Below are 23,338 nucleotides of genomic sequence, written 5' to 3'. Positions count from 1 at the left end.
TGTAATAACCAAAGATGACTGCACACTCTAGTCTTAGTTCTGGCCTGGCTGGGAGCACAGGGCTTTTAAATTCCAGATCAAGGCATGATAGTAGAGAATAATCTAAATGTATTAAGCACTTGTGGTACTGGTTTCCATTTTGCAGCCTGATTTGTCCTGTGCATCTCCAAGCAGGCTGTATTGGAACAGTTCTGAAGTGGGTTTTTAACCTGGAATTACAAACAGGTGAAGCACATTGCTCATGTGTGGTTAGGTTTTCCTCATCAGCATTAAGAGGTGCAGAGGGCAATGGGCTCTGGGTTCCTGATGTGAACTCTGAGGGATAAGAAGGTCTACCCCAAAGAGGAGGTACTTTCCCACCAGGCAGGGATGCACTTATATCACAGAAGTGCCTTCCACCACCACGCTGCCCCTCGTGAAGAGCCGCAGCCTGTCTGCATCCCAAAGATGCTGTCTTTCATATTAGACAATAGAGTGAAAAGTAACGTCTCCGTCTGAATGTTCAGGGACAGTAGATTTGTCAAGACAGGTAAATATACAGAGATACTTTGACTGGAAGTATTTCAGTTGGCTGGGGATGAGGCAAACAAGAGATGCAAACTGACAGCAAAGCTTGTCGTTGACATTCACGGAACAGCACATGGTGACCTGGTTTTAGCACCTCCAGTCCCCAACACCTCTTAACAGTTGAGTTAATCCTCCCCCTGCAGAAGAATACACCATAACAGCATTTCCAGCAACAGATTTCAACAGCAATGAATCTCTTCCCATGCAACTCCTAGGAAATCTGGAACGAGAAAGGGGGATAAATCCTGAGATGGATTAATATATCAGTAAATCAAGTAAATGTTTGGAGGAAGAGACATAGTTCTTCTGCTGTCGCTTGTCTTTCTAGTGCATTTGCTGGCTTGGACATGGTTACAGTATCATTAAAAACAATCAGAAATAGGCCCAAATCCAAGCAGGATTTGTATCTAATTTGAGACTAGATGTTCTGATATGTACCAGCACATATATGTTGTGATACAGGACTCCAATCTATGTGTGGCTACATTTATGTGTATGGGAAGCAAGTGTATTTAAGTGTTATGTTTCTCCCTGTCTACTTATATTTTAAAATCCATACACCTGCTGTCTGCAGGAGCAGCTGCTACTCCCAGGAACAGAGATATTGTGGCCTTTTACAAGGGACGTCTGCAAAGTATGCACGACTTTAATTGCTTTCTTTCCAGCTCTTTATGTTACTTGCAATGGAAGTATTCAATCTGAAATGATGTGCCAGCTCTTTGGGAGAAAACACAGTGATCATTGGGCCAAAGCAGACACCCATAGCAGCACGGAAGCATCTAGAATCCATACCTGAAGCAGGCAAAAAAATCCCACTTCCAGTTTTGTGTGGAGAGCTATTTAGTAGAGATCCTTTATGGGTCCTGGATGTCTAGCCCTAATTGCCAACAGACCTTCATCGTAACTGCATAAACACCATCAAGTCACCAGCCTTTAAAAGATCACTGGTGTCAGTTGGAAATACCACTCCAGAGTCAGACTCCTGTGGGTAATAAGAAAACGTTGTATCTATTGCTCTGTTCTTGTTTCTGTAGCCTGTAATTTTCACTTTATATTGAACTCCTCCCTAGAGCTGTAAAATTTCACTTGGCTTTCAATGTTGCCTTTCCCTCAGCAGAGTATGGATGAAGTGAAGTCTGTAATAAAAATCCAGATTTATTAGCCTTTCTCAGCTGTCCCCAAGACTTGAGAGGGAAGATTATTGGAGTTACCACATCAGATAGTCAATGTGCTTGCAAGAGTTATAAAACTTGTATTAGATGTGGTTGGGTAGGGGGCCTGGTGGCAGACATTTACTCCTAGTGCTGCAGTAAAATCCAAAGATACTAGTTTCCTTCACAGTGTTTTGATTCCAACTGTGCGAGACAAAAATATAGAATTAAAGCGAATACCAGGAGGAAAAAAAAAAAAAAGAAAAAAAGAAAAAAGAAGAAATATTGATGACAGAGCTTCTCATGTAGCAAAACGAGTGAACACGAGTGTTTAGCCTGGGACAGTGGAGGTTCCCGTCCCCGCAAAGGGGCTGTGGAGCAGGGCCGTAGGCAGGGCCCCAGCTGTGCTGGCTGCTCTTAGCTGGTGCTGGAGGAGAGAGGACTCTCTTGCATGAGATACATGGAGAAGTTTTTTGAGAGTTTTTTTTTTCTAGCTGCGGAAGTCAAGGCAGAAGTTATGACAGATGTGTGTGATGTGAGCATTATCCTTATGGCTTGCCCATGCTGTACATTAATCTATATTGGGCCAAAATCAAAGCATTGTAAACAAGTACCACTTCCTTCCACCTGGGTGGATCTGCAGCTGCTTTCCACTGGTCAGCATTTCATCAGACAATAAGAGCTAGTGCTCAGCACCACCATTTTCTTGGGTGTCTGCACAGGACTGCACTTATGCTAACCTTTCAAACACCATTGAGAAGGAGTGGAGAAACAGTTAATCATTAAAAGGCAGGCTGAGCCATAGCTGGATTTAAAACAGCTCCAAGTGGGAGTCAGACCACACATGGTCCAAAAAGGAAATTCCTGCAATGTGTGGTTTGCTGAAGGGTGTTTGTTAGCTTTAGCTAACAGCAGCCATAAGAACTTTTAGATTTAGGGGAATAGAGAACAAAGGCTTTTGATTTTGGTGCAAAGTGTCGCAGTGAACTCAGAGCTACTGGACAGTAATATCTGCACCAGTGGAAAAAATCCTTTGCATGAGGACTTGGCAACTGTGGATGCTTTGGACCATGCAAACTGGTGGCAGGGACATATAAGACCAGGCAAATGCAGATACCTTATGATACTTTAAAAGGTCATGGTAAAGATAGAGCAGAATGCTCTGTCTGCTTTCTGTGCTTTTCCAGAGATACCATGCAGCCATAAACTCAGCTTAACTAGCCAGTTCAATGGATTTTGTCATTATGCGTTACAGTATAAGAACAGCATACAGCAACAGAAATATCACTGAGTTTGAAACTCAGTCAGGAAAGGCTAGAACCCTTTCTTCTAAATCCAACCATCTCTTACAAACCTGTTGCTATAGCATTACCTCTGCAAATTCATGAGTTTATGCAGATGTATGACTATACACCTGTATTCACAGACACTCTGGAACGCAATCATGCATGTAATGCTACTGGGGGACCTCTTCCAGGGTAAAATGGTCCCTTGCTAGAATACAGCAGAACTGTATTCTGGACCAGCCAGAGTATTCTTCACTTCCCTGAAGTTTCAGGGTGTTGTTTACAGTGCAGTACAGGTCACAGATATTTTTTGTAATGCCACATGTCACTGCAGGATGGCGGGTACAGATACATCCCGGGTAGTTGTCATTAATGAAGCTGAAGACTCTGGGGACAGTGCAGCAAATTTTTGTATGGTTGTATTGGTTAGGTTGGTGGGGGTGGAGTTGACGTACCTGCTGGGTGCATCCCCTCTAAGTCAGGAACTGCACATCTCACTCATCACTCAGTTACTAAAGCAAGAACTGAAAAAAGCCCCGCTGCTCTAGCATTGACCAAGAACAGCAGCATCCATCCGGCAGCCTCATCAGCTCCCTTCCTTCTTTCCTGGGGAGGTTCTGCCTCATCCATGGCCTTGGGACTCCTGCTCTCCCCTCCAGTGTGTTTTTCCCACCTCTTGCACCACACCATTTTAAAATGGACCAGAGAAAGTATTTAAGAGGGACTGTGAGATACGGTGCCATTGCTGAATCTTGAGATTGCTCCCTGGTTTCTTCCTTGCAGTTATTCCCTGCTCCAAGCATTTCAGATGAAGGGTGCATCCTGCACCACTGAGTATGGAAAAGGCTTCCAGAGATATCTCCTATTTTAGCATATTCTAGGGGGATTGTGGCTGTATTTAAAGCCTTTCTATGTAACACAGGGAGAATCACTCATTTGTTTCCTTTGTCAGCATTTAGTTGCTAATAGCTCTCTGTTGAAAACTATTTTGGGGTCTATGAACTACATTATTAGTTGATATACAGGTACCTGTATAGGTGAGGGGAGATGACCCTGTTGCTCCAAATCCGACCCAAGGCTTGTCACTAAGAGTCATATCTATACACTGGTGAAGGCACAGTCAGTGCAACTGCTGTTTTCTAAATCTGCATCCATCCCCCAGTTCTCCTAGCACAGGCAGGCCTACCATGGCCTCATTGACCTTCCCGTATCTCCCATTTCTTCATGAAGCAGCAGCCACCTTCTCCACCCGCTCTGTCCCTGCAGTGACCGGCTTGGCTCCGCTGGCTGCCCAGTAGCCCCCAGACCTTCATCCCAGACCTATCCCCATTCCCAGGGCAGAGCAGTCAGCCCTGGCAATCCTAGTCCTTATCCTTCTGTGGACAAAATGCCTCCTGCCTATGCTAGAGCCACCTCTTTCTGACTCACTTTTGCTGTCCTCATTCTGTGAACAATGACAAAACCTCATTTTTCCACTATTCCTGGAATGCTAAATCAATAAGAAAAAGCCGCAAAGTTGAAAGCACAACAGGAAAGTGAAACTTATTCAACACAATCAAGAAAGCCTCCTTAATTAGATATGTCATCATTTGAAAACATTGCTTTCATTCTGACAGCAACAAGCAGGCAGACCTCTTGCACCTCCTCAGATACCTCGCAATAATCCAGAGGAGATGACTGCTGAAATCCCAGACCCTGCTGTATGAAGTGGACAGGAGCTCCTCAAGTGTTTGCTTTGTTGGAAGGAAAAATGAAATGAATGTTTCCTTAATAAAGAAAAATAGGTAACATTTTTAACATAATGAGATAATCATTGTTCAGTCCTCTGGTATATTCATTACACCTGATGAAGTCCTGTCATCATAATCTAGGTGCCAGGAGTTGATCTATTAGATTTACACTGTAATTCAGCATTCATTAGCAGCATCATTACTTTAAAGTGTTTATAGAAATGGGGTGTCAGATTTACATTCTATTTTTTCAGTTTTGGCCTCCTTTTTTTTTTTTTTTAACGCAACACTGTCAGTTTAAAAGCTGCATAACAAATGTCTTTCTCTGTATAGCCAACTGCACAATTTTTGAAATCTAATTTCATGTGCACAATCAGTGTCTGCTGTTTGCTTTGCCTGCCTCTGCAAAGGGAAAGCAAGACAGCCAGCTTCATTTTGCTTTATAGCCAATTTCACTTTCAGGTTCATGATGGTGAAAAATGTGGAGTAAGCAGAGTGGGAGGATGATAAAAACCTGTTTAAAAGCAACTGTTTTGGTTTAAATGAAAAGAAAAAAATGCCGCTGAATGGTTCTGCTGCATTACATTTACACACTTATTGAGTATTAGAAAATGCCATGTGTGTTGAGAATTCCTAAATTACCTTCCCTGGCATGAATACAGTGTTTCACTAGTCTTGGCTTACAGTTGATTTCTTTTTAATAGTATACTTTAGAAATTCTTTTAGGTGCTGATTCATTGAAAGATTTGTACACAACACAGAGTTTAGATAATTTTATTCCAGCTGTGGCAAAGTAGGTGGGCAATACCAGAATCAGCATTAAAGCTGTTCAAAATATGCCGTTTCAGGCTGGCGCAGCACGCTGGCTAGGTGGCTGTAGTGGTTTTGATCCAGTTCTTTGGAGCAGGAGGGCGTCTAAAATTGTATTACTGTATTGCCACACTGGGGCTTGGGATGACATTGGCAGGACAGTGGCTGCAGTTTACACGTATACCCTTTAAACCTGCCAGTTCAGGACTTAGGTCTGGCTCAGGTTTAAGAGGCAGCCGAACACTCATGAGGGTGGTAAGTGCAGTCCTATTGCACTTGCTGCCCCTTCTGCCCTTACCCATGTGTCTCCACTCTTCTCCTTGGTATCTGCCTCTCAAGGTGAAATGGGATTTTCATCTCCATGGCCTGGCTGGTCTTTTGCATCTTAGCTGAAGTGCATGCTGCTAATCGCAACAGTGGCCTTTGGGGTAACGTTACGATCTATAAATTCTAATAGATAGTGTCGTACATGGCTGCTGAGAGAACCACGTCTCTGTGATTAATGAATCTTCTTTAACTGCCCACTTCCCAGCCTTATTACAGCCAGTAAATCTGGATGGATTTTTTTAATCCAGTTTCCCATTTTTTGGCCAGTGCTATCTTGGCATATATAAGTAAATATGCTTTTCCCTTTTCCATCTATTTTTCCTTTTTTTTCACTGACTATCCGATTCTTCAAATCAAGATAAATTTCCCTAGGTATCACCATCCTCCTCCTGGATCAGTGTCTCAGGTCTGGCTCAGATCATCACATAACTAGGTATCATTGTCCCTGAATTATTGTGTTCCTTCTTTTCTCTCTACAGTATACAGGAATGGCTTTGGTCAGTCCTAAGATGCTACTTTGTTCTACACACTAATTTGATCTCAAAGTCCATGTGTAAGCCTCTTAGCAGCAAATGCATACAGCAGTCCCTTAACAGAGTTTTCCCAGCTGTGCAGGATTTTGGCCTGTACATTACCCTGTCCCTGCTCAGTTCTGCCCTAAAAACTGTTACTGGCGGTTTCCTGGAGCGCCTGTTATGTTGTGGTAGCAGCTGATGAGATTTTGTTGGCTCACCTGGGGCTGTGAGCGAGCATACCGCAGCAGCCGGGCAGATCTGAGGCATGAGCCATAGTGAGGTTGGGAAAACCTGTGCCTTGCTTGGGCTAAGGAGGTCTGCACAAGGAAGGCTGCATATGAACGAGCACCAGGGCATTCTCCAGTGGGTCCCAGGTATATGTACCGCATCAGAACATAGGCACTATCCCAAAGGTGTGAGGGCTGAGAGGCATGCCAGACCTAGCTAACTCCGGGGCCTTTAGAGTAGCCCAGAAGAGCATCATGGAAGCAAGAAGAAAGAGTGTGGGCTCAGAATTGGAGCTATTCAGAGCTTTGCTCCCTTGCCTGGCACCTGGGGCAGAGCCCACTCTACCATGTCTCTAGGTGGGCTGGATCAGAAGGCACTTTCCTCTGCAGAAGGGGAAGAGAGGTGCTTTCCATCCCCATGGTGCCTCTCATCGGCAGCCTTCAGTGCTCAGAAATATTGTTGATCATGTTGGCAGCTGCTCTCATCCTGTCTCTTTTGAAAGAAAGGATTTCTCATTCCTTGTTTCATCAGAAAATGAAGGCCCAGGCAGACTGGAAAGACTGGCTCAGGGTCGTGTTAGTGGAGGATCTAATCCCGTGTCTGTGTACTTCAGAACTCTGTGCAGGCATTATTTATGCCTGCAGCTTTGCAGCTGTTCATTAGTTGTCATAATTGCATGTTGCTTTGCCCCGAGCACTGATGTGAAAGCTCAGGCTTAGCTCTCGTGGATCACCATCTTTCGCTGTAATCAGTAGATCCTGCTGGCCAAAGTTCTCCCACATTGACAGAGCATGGAGTAAGGTCTTTAAAAGATATTGACTTTCACATCATGATACTAAATGGAGGCTTAAATGTGTTTTACACCAAAGATTTTCAGGATAAATAATCCATACTGCCTGCAGAACATATGGTCCTGAACTGCTCCAGATGGGTTTGAGCTGCTGAGGTTGTAAATTACATTTTCCCAGCTGGAATTAGGTCCAATTATGGGAATGTCTTCCTGACTCCCAAATTGTCAGTATCTCTGTTACGGAGAGGTGGTGAAGGGTATCGCCACTGCAGCTGCTGTGTCCATTTCCTCAAGGCAGCAGTCCGTGACAGGTCTGAGAAATCCCTCGTTTTGGTCCATGTGATGCAGGTTACTATTAGCAGCCTCTACAGAGGCAGAAGCGGCTTTTCTTGACAGGAGAGCTGATTCTACAGAACAGCATTGCTGTTGCAAAAACTGCTTTTAGTTTAGTTCTCATGCTTGGAAGCAAATCCAGTCCCAGCTGGAGTGTCCTCCAGCTAGAGAAAGAAGAAGGCAAGCCAAAAGAGTGTGGATTACATGGCAATGGCCTGTTTACCGCAGGCTTTCCCTTGCCCTCCAGTGCATTAGAGGACACCTTCCCCTCTGCGACTGCGCCAGCAGCGGCGGGTTGTTGGGGCAGCTGAAAGGCACAAAATGTCTGTAGCCTGTATCTGGCCAGACACTCCCATGGCGAAGGACCACGCTGGTTATTGTTGCCTGTGGCCTTGCAGGACAGTCCTGCTTGGTGTATGCCACTCTCCTGGAGTCTCTCAGGACTTTCATCCAGTGCCTAAGGAGGTAAGTGTGGCCATGCAGGTCAGATCAAAGGTCTGGCCAGCCCAGGTCCTGTGTCCCAGTGTAGCAAATACAGATGCCGTAAGAGAGTAGGTAGGTAATGATCATCCCCCAGGCTAATTTCCCATTCTCCAGAGATCTGTGGCTCCAGGATTTCCTAGAGTCAGAGGAGTTTTCTGTCCATTCAGACTTCTATTCCCGTTTGAGATCTGCTTAAACTATTGGCATCCACCTGCCCTGTGGCAAGGAGCTGCATAATTTCATTATGTGACCTGCACAGAAGCACCTCCTTCTGGCTGCTTGGACTTTGCAAAGATAACTGGTATATTTAACTCTCAGGACACTAAATCTGTGATAAACACTTGTGCAATTGTGTCCACACGTGAGGCAGAGTCCTTTTCTTCCACCACTGCAGAACTCCACTCTATCACAGGAGTCACATCTATTTGCTCCCTCACAGGTGACGTCTGGATTCAGGCCTGTTAACTTTGCAGTCAGTGCTTTAACAAGGTTAGATCTTAGGGTGGTGTAACAGAAATCCAACATTTTGCGTGCAATGAGGGGAGAGAGGGAGATACCTTTCTATGGCCCACCGCAACTGCAGTGCCTGGCTGCCATGGGGAGGGAGATGTTCTTAGCAAATGAAAAGGGATTGTCCTCTCCTGATCTTCGAAGTCCATGAGTCTTGCTGTTTTCTTTCTCTCTCCCCTTCCTCTTCCCCCCACGCTGCAGATTTATATAGTTGAGTAAAATCATGCAGCATCTCTTAGATAATGAGAATGAGTCTGCATGGGGAATAGCTAGACATGCACACCAATAAAATGTTGTTTTAATGATGGCAATTTTCTGGCCCATATTAATTTATCACACTCTCCAGAGAGCACTTTGTTATGAAGACACCCTGTCAAGTGCTTTGCCAGCTTTATTGAAAGGTAAAGAGCAAAAAAGCTCCCAGATCTGGCAAAAAATGTTATAATTGTTCTCAGAACCTGTGTGATTTGCTGTCTTTGTGGAATATGTACATTATACATAGTATAATTTTCTTTTATATAGTGGTTTCTCTCTGAGAATCTCTGTGTCCCCAGAACTTCCAGTATTTAATACAATAAATATTCTATATGAACAATCATTAAAGATCACCTTTAGAAGCATCAAGAGGATGAATTTAGCCCATGGGAAAAGGCTTGCAAAATCATTTATTCTGTGACCTTTAACTTCCCAAAAGGGCTCAGGAGCTAAGCAGGCTGAAAAAGAGAACTTTGCTCACTGTCATTCTCTCCATTTGCAAACCTGGACCTCACTGATGTAATTCTCCTCCAAGAAAGCATGTGCCTGTTCCTGTCCCTGCCATGTCCACCTCCCTGCTGTGGCTGCAGGAGCTTGATGATGTGTTTCTCGGTGCATGTTGGAACCAAGGTCCCACGTGCACCAGACTGAGAGAAATGGGAATGAAACCCTTGTGGAAATAAGTGATGAAGCTCCACAGCACTTAAGTATTTTCCTGTGCAGGTAACACAGCCCTGTAATGATGGTGCTAGAGGCCCAGTGCAGATGCTAATCTTTGCCAGCATCCTTACCACCCATATAGTGAAAGACTGGCCCTGCTACCCACCTCAGCCTGCCGGTCTCCCTTCCAATGGCCACAAGCTCTAAGTGTGATGAACTGCATAACTCTGGCCAAAAGCCATTTAAGGCACATTTTGCTCCTTTCGGCAAAACTGTATATTTTTTAAGGTCTAGTTAAAGTCCATTAAGATAGGCACTTACAGTGCAAATACATGCAGTGTTTCCTTGGACAGCCGCCTTCTCCTTGAGCAATGAGGCTGTCAGTCCCCTGGCAGAGCCAACTTGCCCGGAGCCTGCTCTCCAGTTCTCACTGCAGTGTGAGGCATTCTCAGATAAGAGGAAGGCACATTTAATTAGTCGCAACTGACTCTGAAACCTGTACGTGTCTTAGCTGGAATCATAACTTAGCAGGCAAGTGTCACATGCAGAGACATAAAAAGGTGAGACAAACTGACCGCAGCACATCCTGACCCACAACAAACCGCGAGCCTCGCCGAGTGACTGCCTTTGCTTGTGGCCGGCGAATTCCTTAGTTCCTCTGTCATCCTCTGCTCCTGGCTCATGAGACTGTGCAGCGCAAAGGTGACACTGCTCTGGCAGAGTTCTCTTTTGCGTGTCTAGGGGCCCGTCTGGGGAGTTGTGGAAAACACACCAGCTGCTTGCACTGCTGCTGTCGCTCAGGCCCGAGGTCACAACCCAACCACAAAAGGGAGGGAGAAGAAAGTGGCAGAGGAAGTCATCACACCAGGTCAGTGTGCCTTCCCAAAGCACCACCAGTGAGCAGGAGCCACGTTTGGAGACTGCACTTTGACCTTGGCGATACCTTACCCGATGTTTTATTTATTTCCTCTAGCTGTGAAATGGGGTTAATAATTTTCCTCAACTGCACTATAGTACTACAAAATAATATATACTAGAAAATAAGTTTTTGCAATCAGGCAGGCCTGACAGCCCTGCTACTCATCATCATGCAGTGCTGATGGCAAATCATCATTTAAAAGGTCAGCACTTTAAATCCACAATTTCTAGCACTACAGCTTGTGCTGCACTGTGCCATTTCAATGAACATGTTTCTCATGGCAGGTATTTATTGGTGTGTCCTTCATTCTATTTAAAGATTCCTGTTTTACTCCGTGAGGACCAAAAAGAAATAAAAAAGGGAGAGGTAGGGAAAAAAATAATAAAGGGATAAAAGTCACAGCCTATTTTAGACAATTGTTTACTACATTGCACTCCCTTGACCATGTGCATTGTCAGTCCCCACAGGATATATGTAGCAGCTGGATAATAATTGAGAATTATGGCTTGGAAGGCAATTTATAATCTGATGGATAGTTTATGGCACCGATTTTCTTCCCTGCCGATACTAACAAAACATGACACGGAAAATAATCAGATGAAGCCAAGAATAAAATCAGCACAACAAGCTGCCAGCAGGAGCCTCTCGTCAGCCCTACGCCCTCCTTCAGTTACTAAAACATAGAGGTGTTTCCTATAACCACTAGGACAGGGTTCCTGCTGAGAAATGCTGAGCATTTCCCAAGAAGTGCTGAGCATCCAGTCTCCCTTGAGCTACTGCAGGTGCTCAGCACCTTTTTGGAGGAGCTGCGTATCCCCAGCGATGGGGCTCTTGCAGGGGCGTGCACATCAGCCATTTACTCTCTGCACAACGTACATTTACTCTTTAAAAATACACTTATACCCGCTCCTAGTCATTCACTTTTTTTGGTGACCTTTAAATCCACAAATTAAAAGGATACTGTCAGTGCAGAAATAACAACATGATGGGGTGTAATATGGGACAAATTCCAAACCTATAGATTGAACTGAAAATCTGGGAAGCATTTAGAACAAATCCTGTAAACAGAGCAAAAAGAAAAAACAAAACAAACCCCCCCCAAAACTTGGTGCCTTTCCTGCAATGATGGTGTTTTCCTTCCTTTTCCTTCCTTTTAGACTTCATGTAATTTGGAACCAGAAGCAAAAGAGATCAGTTTAATTTCCCATTTCCAGTTAGTTTCACTGTCCTGTATCCCAGGTGCCCTAAGACAATGTTGCTTTTCCTTGACTCACAGCATTATTAGGGAATGATTACATGAAACAGGAACATTCTTCCTCAGCAGACTGAGTTACTGACGCTAAATTAGGTCATACTGTCTAATATTTACAGCGCTTTTTAAAGATGTCTTGGAAGTGCAGTAGTCAAGGCTGGTTTATCTACCTATCTATCTATCCATCTATCTCACAGCTCTGTGTGTGTGTGTGTGTGTTCAAAAATCAGTGTCCCTTTAAATGATATTCTGAGCCTTAACCATTTCCTCCTCCATCCAAAGATAATGTTACGTTGAAATGCCTTCGTTCCACATATGGTTTATGCCAGCCTCAGCCTGATGCTGCAGCTGAAACCAGCAACCTTGCTCACTCACCCCGTGCTTGCAGCTCACGTCCCCCACGTCTGTGCTGCCCTTTGTGTAGCTGTATGGCGAAACGGAGCAGGAACTCATCTGAGTAAACAATGGAACTGGCAACACACCCCCTCCAAATTAAACCTCCCTTTAGTTTCAGCTGAATCCGTGCCCAGATTGGCCAAAAATACACTATGTGAAAAAACACTACCTGGCTCAAAAGAAAGCTGATGGACCAGCCTGCTATCAATATCTGAGAGACTTCTGTGGTTCAGATACCAGGTTTGTGTTTGTGGGTGTGTTTGTGTTTGTCGTATTTTAGCCTCACTTTCCCATTTGAGGCTAACTGGCTCTGTAGCAATGCCAGCTGCTGTAAGCCTGGGCAGTCCCTGCACCTGAACCCAGATCCTGGAGGTTTTTTTTTTAAATTGTCTTGTCACTCAATAGCTAAGGTGGCTGAGGATTTCCTCTGCTCCTCCTTTCTCAAACAGCCACCACAGAGTTCCCTTCCAGGGCTGGTGATGGCTGACTTCTAGCCTTCCACATTAAAAAAAAATTAAAATAAAGACATCTTATCTGGCTTCAGCCAGCCTTCAACCATCAGAATAAATGGTGCTCCTTCACTTCTTGACTGAGTATGTTTATAAGTAGCAGCCAAAAGTATGCCATGAAAAGGAAGCAAAGTGAGAATTTTGCTGGAAGAGAAATGGAAAATTTCAGCTCTTCCAGACAGCCACGGGAAAGAAACTTCCATCAAAATGTTTTTGCTGCCCTAGGAAACACTGACTCCTCCACCCCCCAGAGAAATGGACAGTGCATGGGATCCTGCAAGGGGCACTCAGCTGGAAAGGGAAAACCTTAATGTCAACAACTGGTGATGATCCATTACTAGGGCAAGTCCGGGGGATGGAAGAGATAGATTAAGCCCCATAGGAATATACATTAACTTGAAAAGGGCACGACTGTTATCAAGCCAGCTGCTGAAGGCTAGGGATGCAGGCTGTGTGTGGAGGGGTTGTTTAATGGAAACTTCAGCATTTTATTACTGTTGGCAGTATATACAGATGTGTCTAACAAGTGTGTAAAGCTGAAATTCAGTCAGCAGGGCTCAGAAGTTGACTCTTGGAGGCTGCTGCATCCTCTGAAATTGGAGTCTGGCAAAATATACCGGTTGCAATCTCCTTTGGGGCAAATACCATTTATTGGTGACTTTTGGTGATTTTAAAACTGAAGGCAAGTATGGTCTTTTTCTATCTCTAAGTTAAATAAGCTTCACTTTTTTGGCCCTGACAGTGCTTCTACAATGTCTTTTCTGGCAGAGACAGTGAGCCTGACCCTTCCTCTCACTTTGAGACAGGGAGACAACCCATATCCTGGTGCTCACAGGGGCTGCCACCCAGGCTAAGGACATGTCTGAAGGACATTCCGAATTCTACCCAGAGAGCCTTGTGGCAGCAATTCAGCAGTGAAGGCTCAGAGGGGGAAAGTCTATCAGCTTGTGCTGACACCCTCATAAGCATTGTCCCCCAGTATATATGGGCTCCCGTGAAGCTCTGTTTAAGCTCTCTTTCCACTTGTATCCCTTTTAAAACACTCTTCCTACAGCTTCACTCTGTCTCTTTTTACAGTTCTGAGACCAATCACTCATACAGAACTAAATCTGCTGTTACGCTCTCTGGTACTGAATTATCCACACAGGCAGTTATCCTCACCTTCCTTTGCTTTTTTCACCTTTTTTGGAAGCCTGTTCTATGGTCCAGGCTCACTCAGACCCTGCATATTTCATAGCTCTATGCTTTCCTTCAAGGCTGCCCAAGAACAGCACTGCCCGCTGGCTAAGGCATCTCACTCCAGGTGAATCTTTGCTTGTTTGTTTTCTCTCTCATTCTTCTCTGCAGATTCTTTAGGACTGATCACCCAGTAAAAAAAAAACACCAAAAAAACCTCCACAATCAAATGATGTAACTCATATTTGCTAATCGCCTTATGTTCAGATTTGGAAAGTGCCAAAGCACCAAAATTTATCAAACAGAAAACTGAAAAGCACATGCTGGCGGAATTGCGGGATGGACATGCCTGCCTTGCAAGCATGCATGCCAAGTGCTTTGCTGTTCAGCCAAGTCACTTTTCAGGCATCTTTTTCAGTGCTCTGAGAGATACTAAGTTTCTTTTCTTCTGCTTTTACATCAGTAACAGGTTCTTTACAGACATCAGATTCTGCAGTCTAATAGGGAAAACTCAGATAATAAAGGTGGCTGCGTCACTGTTTTTGTGGGGTGAACAAATTGTTGCAAATGTGCCTTAATTAGAATCAAAATATTTCTCATATGAATATCAGGTGTGGTAGGAAAATGAAAGTTCAGGAACACAACCTGAGATATCCACCCAAAGGAGGCCTTGGAGAGAGAGAAGCACATCAATTTAAATATCAATAATACTCATTTACGCTAATTACCCTTTTCCTAAAACTTATCTTTCTAGTGGAGAGCTGATCTGAAGACAAAAATGCATCTTGATTGGTTTGCCTTAACTTTGGAAGGATGAAGCAATTTTCCCACAAAGCAAAGCAAAGAAGTCACACTGGAGGCATATCCAGTTATAGTAGGCTAACTTCTGTCAGGTCAGTAAATAATCTGCAAAGGTATGCCAATTTAAGTCTGCAGTCTCTCACTTTAGGCTCTGTGGGACAAACTCTTCCCTCAGGCATTTTGACACTTGTTCTAGCTGGGAGATTCATGTGTTCAAGCCGAGATGGAATTTGGCTCACAGAAATTTAGAGTTGGGATATTTCTATTGTCAGTTTAAACTGTGTTCTTCTGGTTGCCTTGTCCCAACCCTTCAGATCTTAGAGAGAGTTCCTGCCTATGGAATGGAGTTCTACGCAGTGATTCCACCTTTTCAGACCATGCCTCTGTCCCTCTGCACTCCCAATGTCCAGCAAGAAGATCCAGCTCTTCTGGAAAGTCTGTCTGCACAGCACTTACTTTCCTGTCAGCATTTTGATCAGAGGTCTGTTTCCTTTCCTCATTACACAGACTTTGAAAAAAACACTGCCTAATGATGGTGTTCTTTATTAGAAAGTAGCAAAATGAAAAGTATCACTCCAGGGTTTTCCAAACAACAATGACATTGTTCTTCCGTTAGAAATCCCTGAAGCTGAATTCCCATGGGAACAGGTGTCTGCTCTGCTTACTGGCAGCCACGTTTTAAAATGGCTGCCACACCATCACAGACACAGTTGGCACTGATCTGCAGAACTGTGTACCTGCCAGCTGACCTACCAAAGAGAAAGGCCTCCTCTGCTCACTCTGTAGACCAACCAGCCAGTGTCCCCTAAATGCACCGTAATCTTGTGGCACAGAGAGATACACATTCCTGCCTTCCAGCCCCCTACACAGCTTTGCCAGGGCTTCGTATTCCTGACATGTCTCATCTCCTGTCAAGTTTCCTGCTGAGAGGATGTTCTTTGTGCTGGAGCAGATGAGGGATGGACACATGGGGAAATGATGACAAGACTTATAAAGAAAAGCAAAGATAAACCAACCCCCAAAGCTTCAGTTTTTGCATCAATTTCAAATTCAGTTGTAACAGTCAGTGAAGGAGCATGCTTCTCAGGCATGCTATAGATCTTGCACCTACCCAAAGTACTGGGAATAATTCCTTCCTCAGCAGACTCTTCCATCTCTCACTAGGTCAAAAGGAGCCTCCTGTGCCCCCCGCAGCAGTTCTCTGCTAGCAGAGGTAACCATGGTTTACAGTCTCTGACCTCAAACTCATTTAGCTCCAGTTTACCAGTGGTTAGGCTAGCTCTTCTCTCCATCCCTTCCAGTTCCTCTTTCCTGACCGCTACGTGTATGCTACTGCAGATCAGGTTTCCCTGGCACAACACACAGTGGCTGCTTTTCTGTCTCTGCTGGAAGTACCCCTCCTGTTATGTTCTAATAATTCAGTCACTGTTATGACAGATTCAGCATAGTGGTGACTTGGTCATCCTACAGTTGTTATAATATTAAGGTTTGACTAATTTAGGAACACATTCATCAAGAGCAGCTGGCCTCTTTTCTATGGGATTTCTGTGCACATCAATCCTCTCAGCACTTCTTACAGAAGACAGGATTACTCAGAATCACATTTTCCCCTAACTCATCCATGGACTGGAGAAGAATTCCATTTTAATCCAAAGAGACACCAATGAGTTCTGTTGTTTCTCTCTAAAACAAACTGGATATGAAGTAGGTTATAATCTGGCATAACAAAGACTGGAAGGAAATCTCATTTCTAAGAGAAACCTGCAAAGTAACTTTCTGCTAAGGCCTGTCCATTTCTAAAGCCCCAATATGTAGTTTAAGAGAGATATTTTTTTAACAGATGGCAGCTAAGGGGCTCATTCTGGGGTAGCAAAGGGGCAGACTTCCCATGGTAAATGCTCAGACCTGCATCTTTTTTTATTCCTTTGTCAAAGGATCTTCTCTAGATTTCTTTTGTGTCTCTTGGGAAGGGTCCTCCACAGGGACAGAACTGAGGAAGCAGCGAGAAAAGCATTCACTGGTGCTTCATGAGTAGAAATTCCAGAAAGCAAAGAGCAAGAGCTTTTACCATGACAATATTCTCTGGCCCCTGAGGCGCATGAAGAGGCAGCCCTTCTTACCTGTCTTAGAACACCAAGCCTGCACGTGAGCTCCAGGCACAGCACATGAGCACGGGGTCACTGGTTTGATGTGCAAGGCCCCAGGTCCTTGTTCTAAGTTTTGCCATCAGTCCTTAAGCATCTGATCGCTATGTCCTGGTCTGTTTAGATGTGGCAGGACCTAGGACTTGACCCCACAATGTGGTGCTGATCTCACATGAGCTCCTGTCACCCTGTACTGCAGGTACTAGTGATTCAGAGCCAATGTCACTGGGCAGCTACTCTTTATAACAGTTCTGAGTATTGTACGCAGCTTCTATAAACAAGCAAGCAAGCATCTATCTCTGCACTCCAAGAGGTGAGACCAAGTGTCACTATAAAGAAAAAAAGACTTCTGCTGAGTAGAAACCATAAGCCAAAAAAAAACCCCAACACCCAAAACAAAAAACCCTTTTCTTGAAGGTCTTGAGTTATCTTCTTCCCAGTGAAAGCCCGTATTTGCTTTGAAATTGAATGGCACTTGCTCTGCGTGGCTATAGTTATGTCCCATTTCTGAGCAACAGCTATGCTCTCTGAAGAGGACACTTGCATAATTTAAAACAAAGCCAGGCCTTTGTTGCTTCATCCTCTAGCCAGGAACTGCAATCTGTTCCTCTTCCCAGATGAGGCGACATCCTGCCAGGAGTTCTCAGGAGCCTGTGATGATGGAGCCAGGGTTCAGTGATGAGAACACAACACGGATCCTATTCAAGCTATGCCAGTGGCTCATCGTGGTACCTTAAGTGATCCCTTCTCCTTGTAAAATGGATAGAATGGTGTTTATCTATTCCTGTAATGCCCTGTGAAATCTACGTTGGTAAAGAATTAAAAGAAACTTGTAGTTTATTATTGTAGGACAACTAAACAATGGCTAGGACTTCAGTGAGACAGGTTACTGGTAGTTGTGCACGGTTTTAGGGTTCTGTCTGAGCAGTGCTTATGGAGAAGAAAAGATGTGGAGGACAACACATGAGAACTAATGAGAACAATACAGGGCATGGGAGGGGGGAGAGAACCAACACAAATTGGGGTTTGCTGGGTGTAGTAATTCCTTTTTCAGATGTATTCTTCCTGAGCAGTTCTTTACACCCTTACTTGCCTCAAGACACAGTTATACCATCAGCCTAATTTCCGAAGGTTTTCTAAAGGGTGAAGTTAGGAATGAAACTTCATAAAACTAACGCAGGCTGATAGCTTTGGGTGATGAAGTGATAAACAGAGTCCATTACAGAGGTACTACTGGTACTACTTTGCTGGTAGACAAGGAACACATAGGTGTAAATTTTCTAGGAGTGGATTCAGATATTTTTCTTCTTCTCTTGAGCCTTTTCCAACTTTCACTCCCTGCTAAAACCTTGTTATTTTCACATTTCCAGCAGACACCCACTGTACTAATGTTAAGACATTCTTGAAAGAGACCACCAGGATCAACTATGGGCCTGGCCCAATTTCTGTGTTTGCTGATTACAGCTGCCTTTGTTTTCAGTGCGTAGTGAAGCCTCTGCAAGCTAGATGCCTTTTGGGCTGTATTGCATCTTGACCCGGTAGTGGAACATTATCAACTGGGCCCTGTGGCATTAGTGGATAAGAGACCTTTTTCTTTGTATTTTTATCACATTGCTTTGTAGGACAGTTTGCGGAGGTTCAAGGCTTGCTGAAAGATATCTGATTTCACAGGCAGAAAGGTCTTAGGTTTTGTCTGTCATTCCTTGCTTTGTTTTACTTATGATTGTCCTGATAAAACAAATGAAATTTCTCTTGCAACGAGCCAGAAAGGGAATTGTAGCTTTAGCAATAGAGATTTCTGCTATCAGGGGAGATCTGGACATCCAACTGGTGATGCTGTGTGATGAAGCTACTGCTTTTTCCATTTGAGAGCTAATGGCTTCAATTTCCAGCAATCCAGCTGTCCCTGTGGATACTGATTATACCTTGGCTGTAATGTAATGAGATGCTTAGCTATAGCAATGCTTGTCACCACAACTAAACTTATCCTTAGGTTAGCAGCTGAAAATGAGATTTTGAAGCTACTTTCTCAGGATCTGTGAGAGTTTTGCTGTCTTCCTGTAAAGCATGGGTATAGAGTGGGTAAAATTTTAATTTCCCAGAAGCAGTATAAGCAACTGGTGGTTGTATTATTGTTTGTGACAGAAGTTTTATTGACGCTAAGAGTAGGTGTTTCTTGCTAACAGCAAAATGTAAGCAATCACACTCTGAACTGGGGCGACTCAACAGGATTGTACTGAAAAACAAAAAGCAGCCAATTTATCAGTTCATTTGCATGCACATCAGAGAGTTAGTTATATCACTGCTCTTTAAGTACAGGACGGGAGCCAACAAATAGGATCAGCATTTTAGACAAATTTTTTCCACGGGAACAAGGAATGATCTTTGCCCACTTTATTTTTCTATGCTATTCAAGTGATGGCCATCTTATTTAGATGTTGGAGGTTGGAAAGGACAGAAATACAGGGGATCTTCATTCTCAGTGTTACCACTAACTTGCCATCTGGCCCTGGGAAAATCAGTAGAACTGACTGGGTGGAAAAACATAACCTCCAGAAAAAGGGAAACACAAAACTGAAATATTGCTGCTAAATCTGAACCAGTATGTTTGGGAATGCCATTGCTGCACTTTCTGGGAGCTGTGATTTGTGATCTCATCCTTGTCACCTTGTCAACACTGCAGGCTCATGCTGCAGTACAGTTCTCATATGAAACTGCAATCTGCTCTTGACTAACAAGAGGCAGAGCTTCACAGAGGGGTCATGGAAGATGAAATCTCTGCTTGATGCCTAGAGGAGATGGGGGGCATCTATTTTTGCAATATGTTGTTTTTCAGCCAAATGTCTTCCAGATTTTCTTTTAATGAAAAGTTTCCCATACAGAACCACATTTTCTGTCAAAATCTGCTTTAATAACCTTCTTATGCTTCATTTTCCCTGTAAAGAGGACAACTGCTCTGACGATTGCCCCAAAGAGCACAGTAATCTGTACAGACAGGCTCCTCCTCCCTCCATTACTTGCTTTAATTCAAAAGCATTTTAACTATTAGCAAAGTTCCAGCCTCTGTCACTACACTCAATTATTCACAGCAATGGACAGAGACATTGACAGACTGCACAGACATGAATGCTGTTTAGGGCTAGGGCTCCTGGCACTCTGGTAATTTACTGCAGCTGATTATGCAGACTAGCAGAAACTCAGGGACTTTACTTATAATAAATGTGCAATGCATACTCTATCACTACCTGAAACATAAACTGGATAACCCAGTTCCCTAGTCCCAATGGAACTGGAAGGAGGCTGTTCATTGCATGAGACACATAGGGCAATGCCATTTTCTGTAGTTTCTTGGGTGGTGATGCATTAATTGCAGAAATACTGTTACAGCATTAGTACAGTTAAACCAAAAAATGAGATCACGAGTGCTTATACAGAACTAGGACACATCTTGAACCCAAGGCTCTCAGAAAAAAATCCCTACATGCTGTACTGCTATATGTCGAATCTTCCCTCAACAAAAATACTGAACTTACACATCACTGGAAGAGAAGAGATTTGATATGAACAAGTAGGACAAGTAATTTAATGCATCGAAAGTTTTCGGCCACATTCAACCTTTCCTGAAAACTCAGTACTGATTTTTATCTCACTGTCCTTTGGACTTCAGAAATTTTCCTTTTTCTTTTCAACTTTTCATCATTCGTTTTCTATGTCAAATGCATCCTATTAGACAAATGATCTGCTAGCTTTCTGGCTGCCACCCCATGCTGCTCACAACGATAGGAACAGAAGAGAAAATGTCTGCTCGACTTTCACATTTCTGACTCACTGCCTGTCCCTGATAATGTGGTTGGGATTTTGTATTTCTGAAATATCCCACACTAGCCTCCATCAGATGGGAAGACAGTGAGTGCTACTCTGGCCTTGTTTATACCAAGATAGTTTTCCATATTTACAACATTATTATAATGACTCTGATCTCATCCATTTGGGGCTGCCCTGTGTCACCCATCTTTGCTTTGGTCACCCCACCAACAACTGAAATGTATCAATTTTGATACAGCTTGAAATGACATCTTCAACCTCTCACCTTTGCCCATCACAAAACCTGGATTCATCACATCTTCATCACAAGCTGGATTCAAATCTGTTCCCATCTCCCTCACACCTCTTGTTTGTTTACCAAATTTGCCAATTCTTTCGCTATGCAGCCTCCCCTTGCCCGTCAATGAGAAAAGCTTTGTTTAGAGCTAGCCATGGTATCCCAAATCCAGTGTTAGACTTCTAGAAGTTGACCCATCCTCTGTGAACATTTTGTAAAAAGTCTACCCTGCAGGAGCTTAAAAAAAAGAGTCTTAGTTTAACAGTATGACCAGAAAGATACTGGTAATTCTCCAATGTTAAATTCATGAAAATATAAGAACTGGCACACTCAGACAAACTTCCTAGGCCATCTACTTTGTAATGTCTCCAACTACTGAGTGCTTTGGAAGAAAGTGAAAAACATCCCATGGTACAACAATCCTGGTGTAACTCATCTACCAGAAAAAGTATCCCCTTATCTCTGCTGCCCCTCCTCAGGAAAACGTCTGCTGAAATAAAAACCAAAGGTTGCTTGAAGTAAGGAATGAGTAAAATACCTGGCCCAGAGCATTGTGCACACAGAAATGTCTGATGCTGAGCGAAAAGTGCACATACGAGCCGAGCACTGCAATTTCTTAAGCAGCTCCTGCCAGTGGTGCAGTTTCAAATACCATAGTCTTACAGAAACCTAAGTGCCCCTTCAGGCAAACAACTCGATCTCCACAGTGGAAGTTTAACTTCCCTTACTATCACACCAGGGCAAGGCCACAGGTTCCAGGACACAGTGAAGTGTCCACATCTGGTCCAAAAGCAGCAAGCTTAAAATGCAAAAGAAAAGGAGGTAGCTCTTCTGCCGTTGCGTGAGTGAACATTGAATGACGTTCACTGCCACCTCACAGAGAATTATCAGCACAGAGAATACCAGAAAAATGAGTAACTGTTAAGTCACCAGTAGAGCAAGGTTCCTGTAAAAATGCAGAGTGCTCAAGCCATCACTAAATGAGAAATATGTGCTGCAGGGTTGGGGGTTTTTTTGTTGTTACTAAGTCATCCCTAGATGCCAGCCCTGACTCACCCTTTAGGTGTCCTAAATGCACTCCATGGGACCACAGTTTGCCTTTGCTATCATGATGGAAAGCATGTATGGAAACAGAGGATTCCCCTACATCCTCCTACCGCCTAGCAGCTACTGCTTTTCCAGAGATTTTGTTTGGGGGAATTTGAAGGGATTTCTTTATCTTACATTTTGTCTAAGGTTTTCCAAAGTGCAGGATTCTACTATGGACTCAGCCTGACTTCCACATGTTCAGAGCACGCAGATGTTTTCTATCGTGAGCGTTCAGGTCTCCTGCATAGGGCAAGCATGGGAAGTCCAACACTTCCAGGAAGTCCCAGCTGCCCTCGTAAGACTTAGCCCACTCTTGGGGAATGCTGAAATGCCCTCTCTGCAAGCTGCTCTGCAAAATGTCAACAAAATCCCAGCCTTATTTTTCCATCCTAATCTGAGATGTGGAGAAGCAGAGCAGTATTTGCCTGTCAGAGAGGCTTAGAGAAGGAAAAGCTTTCCATGGTGGATTGAGACCAGCAGCTACTATTTAATAGCTCAGCTCCTCCAAGTTACAGCCTTGAGCTCAGATCAGCCTTGGAAGCAGTTTTCCTTGCAGATCCCTCAGATCAGCAAGGGAAAGACCTCACTGTGGTAAAGAACTCCTGTTCTCCATTGACAGCAAGGAAATTAAAGGGTTTGGTTTCCAGGTAGTGTAGGCTTCGAGGTGATGATTTCCCATTGTGTGGCTGAATCTATAAGCTGTGGTTGCAAACTGCAACCCAGAGTATGATCCAACCAACAGGTTTTCCTGAGTAAATGGAAACGTCTTGGCTCCCCTTCAAATCCTCAACAAATTCTGGAGGCTCCTAACCAGCACTCACTAGCTGAGGTTCACTGACACCCTGAGAGTGCCCAGACTGTCCTTACAGCTTGTTCTCCCTTCTATGTAAGTGTAGCACTTTGATTTAAGGATCTTCCAAGAACCTGAAATACTTGAGGAAAAAACATTTCACCAGATCTAATTTTTGCATGTGATTTCCCCTGTTTTTCCACTTACACCGTTTATTACCTGAAGAAGCTGGTTATGGCTTCATCAATACAGCCACTTGCCTTATCCTGGTCATGTCCATCTCCACCCGCCCCCAATTCCTTTCAGCTAGTCCAGACCCTGTTGCAAACAGACCTCGATGTGACATGGGATTCCCTCCCCCCCATTTCCTGCTTCACCTAACTTTGAAGCTGTCCATCAGGAAGTGACCCATCTCACAGGCAAGGCGAGCCTTGCCAATGCGCTTCAGCAGGTCCTTCTCGCTGCAGTCATATCCGTTGAAAACACAGCCCCTGCAGAGCAGCTTCCTCTCCAGC

General features: G+C 44.0%; 1 long non-coding RNA gene across 2 annotated transcripts; it reads right to left on the bottom strand.

Moving 5' to 3' along the window:
* On the bottom strand, positions 1–23,338 carry LOC142415489 (uncharacterized). 2 transcript variants are annotated; one of them, XR_012777429.1, is made up of 3 exons: positions 23,201–23,338; positions 9,967–10,092; positions 1–787 (listed from the first exon to the last, which is right to left on the bottom strand). It is a non-coding gene; the product is annotated as an uncharacterized LOC142415489 (long non-coding RNA). The 2 variants fall into 2 exon arrangements; XR_012777430.1 differs by lacking the exon at positions 1–787 and adding an exon at positions 5,857–8,194.

Source organism: Mycteria americana, chromosome 11 (assembly GCF_035582795.1).
Source record: "Mycteria americana isolate JAX WOST 10 ecotype Jacksonville Zoo and Gardens chromosome 11, USCA_MyAme_1.0, whole genome shotgun sequence".
Taxonomy (NCBI): Eukaryota; Metazoa; Chordata; class Aves; order Ciconiiformes; family Ciconiidae; genus Mycteria; species Mycteria americana.
Note: the sequence above shows the minus strand (reverse complement) of the source record. Positions and strands in the feature narration are given on the sequence as shown.